We start from the raw sequence: 8,871 nt of genomic DNA, 5'->3' as shown, positions 1-8,871 counted from the left end.
TCAATACAATTTTCTAAAATTCCCTAACTATACATAGAGATGTCTCCTTTACATCCATGGACCAAGCATCTCTATGCAATCCTAACTTTGCTATGAAATTCCTCCATCTACTCCCACAACCATAACAATAGAATTGCAGGAAGGGAAATGTTAAACTTATTCTATACCAATGCCAGGAGTTTATATCTTCTTTTCTAATTAAAGGGTGTGTGTGTGTGTGTGTGTGTGTGTGTGTGTGTGTGTGTGTGTGTGTGTGTGTGTGTGTGTGTGTGTGTGTGTGTGTGTGTGTGTGTGTGTGTGTTTCACGCTGTCTCCATCATAACTCTAAAACGTATCAGCCTGAAACTCCGCATGCATGCTAAGAAATGTCCAAGGAAGGGCACGAGTGAAAATTTTGTGTTTGGGTTAATTAAAACACCCCTTTTGAAGATAATTAATTAACGGCCTTATTTAATTATATCCTTCATCAGGCGATCCTCGGCCACCTCACTGTCTTGGGTCTCAAGGCATTTCCTGGGTAACCTCGCTGGGGTCTGAAGCCTCCATGTTTTTTGGCCTGCTCAACCCTACCTTGACTTGGAACAGGCCACAACTTGGAACAAGCTATTCATCATAGCTACGAATCGCTGGGTACATTGCAATGCTTATAAACGCCCGGAGATCTCAGTGTTCATTGTTTTACTAGTAAAGGTGTGCGTCTTGGACAGGCGTCACTGGCAACATATGGTAAAAGACAGATCGCATGAATGTATTTTAAACAATATATTATATCATTTTTATCCATTGATTATCATTCAGGTTTTCGCCTTCGACTGTCCCGCAGTAGCTCCACTTCGATGACATTACCACGTAGTTTAGTGACTACACAACGTGTACCATTCGTGAGTTCCGGAGGATCCATAGAGCGCATCAAAATTACAGGGCACCCTACTTTAAAGTGATCCAAAAGGCTGGATCAGTTTCGTGTACATATTCATATCTTGTAGATTTTAGCTGGCCGGATCAGTTTCATCTACATATTCATATCTTGTAGATTTTAGCTGATTCTGAAACTGTTAACAGCATGTCGATCGGATGGTTCTGTGATTTTCTACGGTAGTAAACAGAAGTACGACTTAAGCCTGTACGCTTCGATGCGGAGACCTGAGGACCTAATATTTCACAACAAACTAAAAACTCACAAAATTTAAAGATATTTAAAAAAAACAATTTAATATAATATCAATTAAATATCATTTTTATCCATCGATAATATGAATTGTTCAGTACAGCTATAGTTGTTCTCCTGGGATCTGCGCATCCACCCACAATCTATGTTCTAATGAAGTGCAGTAGGAATAATAAAAACAGCACCGTGCGGGAATGTAGGTAATCTCTCCAAAGCTCTCGGAAAGCCTTAAAATGCATCATGATCGGTTTGATTGTGAACAGATATACGGACGGACGGACATCGAGACCAGTTTTATTAGGTCATCATGAAGGTACCGCTTGATATTACGCATTGAAATAGAGATATGAATACTCAAGTGAGTTTATTATATGTCTATGGTTGATAGCTTATTGACAGCTCAATAACATGAGCAATTTACTTTGTCATATCGTGATTAATAATAACATACTCTACAAAAGGTTTTACAAACTCATCTTAGTGGTCCTCTAAAAAATGGGAAACATTTTTATTTCTTTTTTGTACAATAATTCCTCCCATTTTGCAAATGGAGAACATGAACTGTTTAACTACCATAATCATCAAAACGAATTTTGAGGGGCCTCTTAAGGAAGACAATAATATCATTACTATATATGTCAAAGCTTGTTTCATTTCATCCAGTTACAAAAATCTGATGGTGGAACAAAGAAAGGGGCGTGCCGAAATATTAATATAGATTTCATTTCCGCATATGCGTTCACCACGAGTATCTCTTAAACTGAGAATTGCAAAATTTAAGCTCCAAAATCGAACTTACAAGCAGTTCCAACTCCTAGAAAAGGGTTTATTTGTCCAATTCAGACGTATGTGACATTTTGGGCATCTTCGGGAGGTGTATGTTGAATAAGACGGTTCAATGATTGCCAATTGCGTGCCAAGGGAGCCATTTCTTCTCGATCGTTTCATGCTTGAATGTGTTGATGCAAATTTCTCCGAAAATTTACATAACGGGTTTGAGGGCGATAATTTTTTTTTTAATATTGCCAATTAACCTAGATTTTTAAACTTAATTGAGAAAAGGTAAATGATTGTAGAATAGAGCACAATGTATTTTTATAACCCTTTAATGGGATATGTACTCAAATACGACATAATTATTACATTTATGTGCTTGAATATGTATCAAATTTAATAACATATATTGTTACGAATCTGGAAGCCTTGTGCACACAGACAGACGATAGTCCCGAAGCTTAGTTATCTCGATAAGTATGTGTTTATAGTTAGGGCCCCCTACCTGTGTCTAATGGGAATTACATGTCTGCGCTGCGAAGTACTTTTTTAGTCAGGGTTTTTGCAATACAAATCGAGCCTCCAGCCAACCGAAACCATCACTCCTTCACTTTGCACATCGTGCCATTACACACGCGTGTCCAGCCACGTACGTGGGCGGAGAGTTCCATCGCCACAGATCGGGACTCCGCCAAGAAAGGCAGGGGCATGCCCCTTGTCCAATCACGCACAGAGAGCGAATTTCCCACGACACCCCAGCCAATGAGGGTTGAGATGGCCACAGAGGACGATTTTCTCATGACACCCCAGCCAATGAGGGTTGAGATGGCCACAGAGGGTGACTTTCCCACACCACCCCGGCCAATGAGGGTTGAGATGGCCACAGAGGGTGACTTTCCCACACCACCCTGGCCAATGAGGGTTGAGATGGCCACAGAGGGCGACTTTTCCATGACACCCCGGCCAGTGAGGGTTGAGATGGCCACAGAGGGCGACTTTCCCACGACACCTCCACCAATGAGGGTTGAGATGGCCACAGAGGACAATTTTCCTATGACAACCCAGGCAATGAGGGTTGAGATGGCCACAGAGGACGACTTTCCCATGACACCCCAGCCAATAAGGGTTGAGATAGCCACAGAGGGCGACTTTCCCATGACACCCCGGCCAATGAGGGTAGAGACGGCCACAGAGAGCGACTTTCCCATGACACCCCAGCCAATGAAGGTGGAGACTGCCTCAGATGGCGATTTTCTCATCCCAGACAAGAAAGATATAAAGGAACGCCAGAGTGGGGAGGTTGGTCGTCTTGGGGGTCATGGGTCTTGGTGCTGGCTGGTTCGTCTGGTCCTGGGTCATCGTCGTTTCTGATCTTCTCCTTGGTATTGGTTGATTGGTGTGTGGCCGGTTGGATAGCACGGTACCTGGTGCTTGGAGCGGCATCGTGTTGCGAGTTTGAGTACCGCCGAGCTGGATCGTCGAAGACCACACGAGTTGGACAGGTCCAAGCACAGGCTCTGGTCTCCAGCTCACCTTTCCTCGAGCTGGAAGCCTTCAACAAATACCCGACGGGGTCCATTTCTTTGGGTGTACGTCTGTGTGTGGGCCAGTCTTCAAGAATTGTTTAAGTGCTTTGTACATACCTGCATTGCTTTTAGTCGGTTTAACTCTGCTCTCTCTGTGACCCCCTCCCTTATAAATAAACCCCTGTTAAATGTACCAGCTCTTTTTCTATCCTTTCTATCATAGGTTTGCCGTGCTGCGCACGGGAATTAGGAGGCCTCATTGCTGCTGTAATCGTGCAATCGGGCCGGCGCGGCTTTGGTAACTTCCGCTCGGTCACGCCGGATGCGATTCGGTGATAGCGACTCTATTCGGTCAAAGTGGGGCGAGGGTGTGGTTTCCCGGGTAGTTGGACGGCGTGAGTACTTAGGTAAATTGGAGTTAGACAAGTGGACCCTACCTCACGCCTTCGAAATATTGGCAACCATGGTCCTCTCAGTGACCTTTCGGAGTTGTCCGAGAGTCATGACCTAAATTCCGGGTGTTCGGTGGAAACGACTCCACCTCGTTGTCGTTTATCGCCACCGAACCCCGACCCACAACAATATTTGCATTTTAAATGACCCTATATCTTTTTTCTGGATTGGAAGATGATGAATCTGCCCAGTCAGTAAGGGCCCTTAGTTCCTCAAAACATATTGACCTTTCAAATAATCTTTAATCATTATTCAGTATAATAGAATCACATATTATTTGATTTTATTACGCTTATAAAGAGATTCTCATATATAAATAATTGCATTGGCATCTGAAAATTTGGTTGGCGGTACCATTCTAACTTCCATTGAATGTTTGCTTTAGGAGATATCAGATGTCTTTTTACACTCTTGTCAACTTCAGATTATAAATCTTTCCCGAGCCTTTTAAAAAGCGGGCTGACGTCCTGATCTCTGGACCAAGGAACCACGTGTGATCCATCCTAGCACCCAAAGGGCTGCAATCTTGACGTCATTCTGTTCGGAGGATAACCTCACCCCTCTGACCGCTGAATATTACACACAACTCCGATCAACCTTCAGGTCGTAAATATTCCTTTGCCCTTCAAAATTAAGCTGACCTCCAGCTGGCTGTTGCAACGAAGCTGTGAGTGATCTCTCCCTTGAACCCTCAACATGTCAGTTGTGGCATCACCATGTCTGGAAGAAGAACAGACCTTGTCTCACTGAATACTATGTAAAAATTCAATATTTACCTTCGCATTCTGCGAAAGGTTATGTTTTGGTCGCTGTGTATTTATTTATTTGTGAATATGTGTGTTTGTTTGTTATTCGCACAACTCAGAAAGTATTAAACCGAATTGCATGGAATTTGGTGGGATGATTCGTCAGTATCCAAGGACGATTTGATTAGATTTTGGGAGCGATCGGGTCAAAGGTCAAGGTCATGAAAAGGACAAAAACACTCTTTTGAGCATAACTTCCTTCATAATACAGCTATCGACATGCAACCACCGCCATATTGTTCCATGACGAGATACCTTTCGGATGTATAGTGTCGGATTTGACGTAACGTCATCGGAAGTGCATCTAAATGACGTCACAAGATGACGTAAATTTTCAATTTTCGATCTCATCAGTTTTGATCATACCGTTTTGTAGGACTTACCTTAAGGATGTCACAAACCAAATTTGACTTCGATCGGGCTGACCGTTTTGACGTCATTGACGTTTGAACAGGACGTTTTTCAATTGTGGCTAAAATGTCCTGATATTTTACATTCAAATATCTATATAATTTATTAAGCAAAGTTTCCCAAATCCAGGCATTACGATCAGTACCAAAATATCTGTTTATTGATGTACAGGTTTTGCCAATTAACTCTGTAGTCAAGGTCAAGGTCACACTCAAGGTCAAAATATACTTGTAGGCATAGCTTCAGATCTAATAGAGCTATTGACATGAAACCAACGTTAAATCGTTCAGTGAACTACGAGCTTTCAGAATGGTAGTCCCCGATTGGACGTGATGTCCCGGGAAGTGCGTCAAAATGACGTCAAAAGATTACGTCATTTTTCAACTTTTTAATTTTTCAGTGTTTATCATTCCATTTTGTTGGACTGCATTCAAGGAGGTTACACACCAAATTTGACGTCAATGGGACTGACGGTTGTGACGTCATGGACGTTTTAAAATGACGTTTTTCAAATGTGCCTGGAAAAAAGTTGCGGTGGCGAAGGTATGCGCTCTACCGAGTGCCCGTTCTAGTTCTATGTATTTCAGAATTGGAGAAAGACTGTGTTGCTTACATTCCTTCGAATTCTCCACATGTGCTTTTGTTTTAATTAATGACTAAAGTGTACAGGAGGAATTAGGAATTTCTTAGCAAAACTAAACCAAGTCCAAGTCTTGGCAAACCAAGAGAGTAGCATGAAGACTGCGAGGAGCATGGTTACAGAGTGGGCAGATGGTAAACATAGGCTCACAGATCAGAGGTGAGGGACCTGTTTAAAATCCCTGTGGTTGAGTGTGTGCTGCCAGCTCACTGTGCGCCTCGTTCTTTGTCAAAAGGTTTAACATGCTAAGAAACTAAAATTCGAGCCATTTATAAGTTTGAGTCTTTTTTGTTGATAGGTTACAGTCATCTCAATATATAAATTTTGTTTAAACGGGTTCGAGTCCTGCGTCCTGATCAGATAAAAAGGTTCATTATGGGGTACATTGACATTGTCTCCGTGTACGCCTGAATTTTGGTGTTTTCCAACCAGGAGTTGGAGGTTGAGGAATTTTGTTTTCCAACGAGGAGTTGGAGGTTGAGGAATTTTGATGTTTTCCAATGAGGAGTTGGAGGTTGAGGAATTGTGGTGTTGTCTTGCAGAGGTTGGAAGTTGAAGAATAGCGTTGGTATTTCTCAGTGGGAATTGGAATTGTGCTTCCAGCTTGGGGCTGAAGTTGGAATTGAGAAAACTGTGGATTCTTTTGTCGAAGAGCTCTTGTATGGTTATTTGTATCTTGTCTGTAGTTGCATGTTACATTTGCATTGAATTGCATACTGTACGAAATGTGGTCTTGTTTGAATTACTTGCACTAAGTTTGTGAAGATGGGGAACTGTCTTGGGAAGGTGATGAAAGTCCACCTAAAATAGGAACACCAATTCGGTATATGTTTGAAAATTGTGGGACAGAATCAATATGTGATGTTGATAAGTGGTCTAAATGGATAGAGGGGGATAGAAAAGGGTTTCCAGAAGAAGGTCCCTTTGAAAAAAGTAGGCTTGACAATTTAATGAGGAAATTGGAACAAAGGGACAAAATAAGGGAGAACGGCTAAGGAAGTAAATGGGAAAATATATATGATGTGGAACTCAGAATGCAAGGATGAGGAGAAATTTAAATTGGCAGGCTCAAAACATAGTCTGGAAGCAGGACAGGATAAATCGCCCTGGGTGCCCATAATGGCAGAGGAGCTCCTTGTGAGCCAACGGCCAGGCCATCCATATCTCGCCCAACTGTGTCTGTTGACGTCCTCCTGCAGTTGGGTTAATTTTTATTTGGAGTTTGGTGGCACGATTTGCACTCCGGCCACTGTAAAACCCTTCATTCCGCAAAACGCAAAAAAAATCTGAAAAACCACTCAGTGGGAGTACCTCCTGTGCAGCTTCCCTTCGCAGGGCAGCTCAGTGGATAACGGGATTGGGGCAAAGCCTTCGGGATGCCCAATCTTTGATGATAGAAGGGAAACCACGGGGTAACATCCCTGGGTCAGATTGCGGGAGAGTGTGTCGGAGTGGTGCTGAGGTGTCGTCCACCAGACGGCGGTCTCCTTGGGTTAACCTGAGGCAGTCCCTTCGGGTGGGTGCCTGGAATGTCCCATCCCGAAGAGAGGATGATCACAGGTTTCTGTTATCATCTGAGCTTAAGCGTTTGGACATCGGTATTGCAGCACTCTCTGAGAATCGGAGACCGGATTGCAGCGAGATAATGGTGGGTGGGTACACCTACTATCGGACTGGTCACTCTGATGGTTACCATATTCAAGGAGTTGCTGTAGCTGTGTCCAATACGCTGACCCCAATGATAATTGAGGTAACACCGGTCAACGAGCATATGATGAGACTAAGGATTCGTCACTCCTTAGGTGTCATTTCCCTGGTCTCTGTCTATGCTCGTACTGAGGCGAGTGACCTCACCATGAAGGACACATTCTACGCCACGCTCGAGTCTGTGGTTGATCAGTGCCCCACACGAGATACACTTCTAGTCTTGGGGAATTTCAATGCATCGACTGGAACTGATAGGGATGGTTTTGAGACATGTGTGGGTCCCCATGGGTCAGGAATTAAGAACCAGAATAGCACGAAGTTCCTTGACTTTGCAAGAAGTCATGGACTTAGGGTGGCTGGTTCATGGTTTCAGCGCCCACAAGCTCCTCGCTGGACTTGGTATTCCAACGCTGGCAGTGTGGCAAAGGAGATTGACCATCTCCTCGTTGACGTTCGCTGAAGGATGATTCAGAACTGCAGGGTCTACCGGAGTACTCAGTTCCTCAATACCGACCACCGGCTTGTTGTAGCAACTCTAAAGCTGCACCTTAAATCCTGCAGAATGGTACCATCCCAGCCTAGGCTGCATGTTGGCAAGCTCAAGAATGAGAGAGTAGCTGAGGAGTTTGCGAACAGGCTGAGTGGACATTTGGGGTGTCTGGGTGCTTTGGGGGGTCCTGAAGAGTTGTGGAGTGCCTTCAAGACCACCGTCCTTGATGTTACCGGTGGATGTCTTGGAACTCATCATCGGGCAAAGAAGAATTTTGTCTCTCAATGAATACCATTGACCAGAGTCGCAGAGCCAGGCTGAATGGCAGAGCTGAGCTGTTCAGGGAGCTGAGGCGTAAAACTGTACGTGCACTAAGGGTGGACAAGGAGGCCTATGTGCGAGGAATCTGTGAGGGGGTAGAGCATCACCTGTGGACAGGTGATTCTCGTCCTGCTTACAGGGGAATTTGCGCATTGCGTTCATCCAAGCCCATCCCTCGGAGCACTGCAGTTCGAGCAGAGTGTGGTAGGCTCTTGACAGAGGAGTCTGAAGTGACGGCTCGCTGGGCCTGTTACTTTGAGCGGTTGTACCAGGATGATCCCCCAGTTGTCGAGTTGGACATCCAGGGTGTGACCCCTGTTGCTGACCCTCCAATCAACTGTTGTCCACCTTCGCTTGTGGAAACACGGGCTGCAGTGAACTGGTTGAAGCGAGGTAAAGCTCCAGGAATCTGTGACATTCATGCTGAACTTCAAGGCTGGTGGAAATGCTGCACTTGTGTCGTTGCATGCAGTTTTGTGCTCTGCCTGGAACACAGGCATCATCCCAACTCATTGGAAGAGGGGCCTTGTTGTCCCTCTCTGGAAAGGGAAGGGTGATCACCAAGACTGCAACAA

Source organism: Eptatretus burgeri, chromosome 17, assembly GCF_056783735.1.
Source record: "Eptatretus burgeri isolate ZD-2024b chromosome 17, Ebu_testis_v1, whole genome shotgun sequence".
Classification (NCBI taxonomy): Eukaryota; Metazoa; Chordata; class Myxini; order Myxiniformes; family Myxinidae; genus Eptatretus; species Eptatretus burgeri.
Note: the sequence above shows the minus strand (reverse complement) of the source record.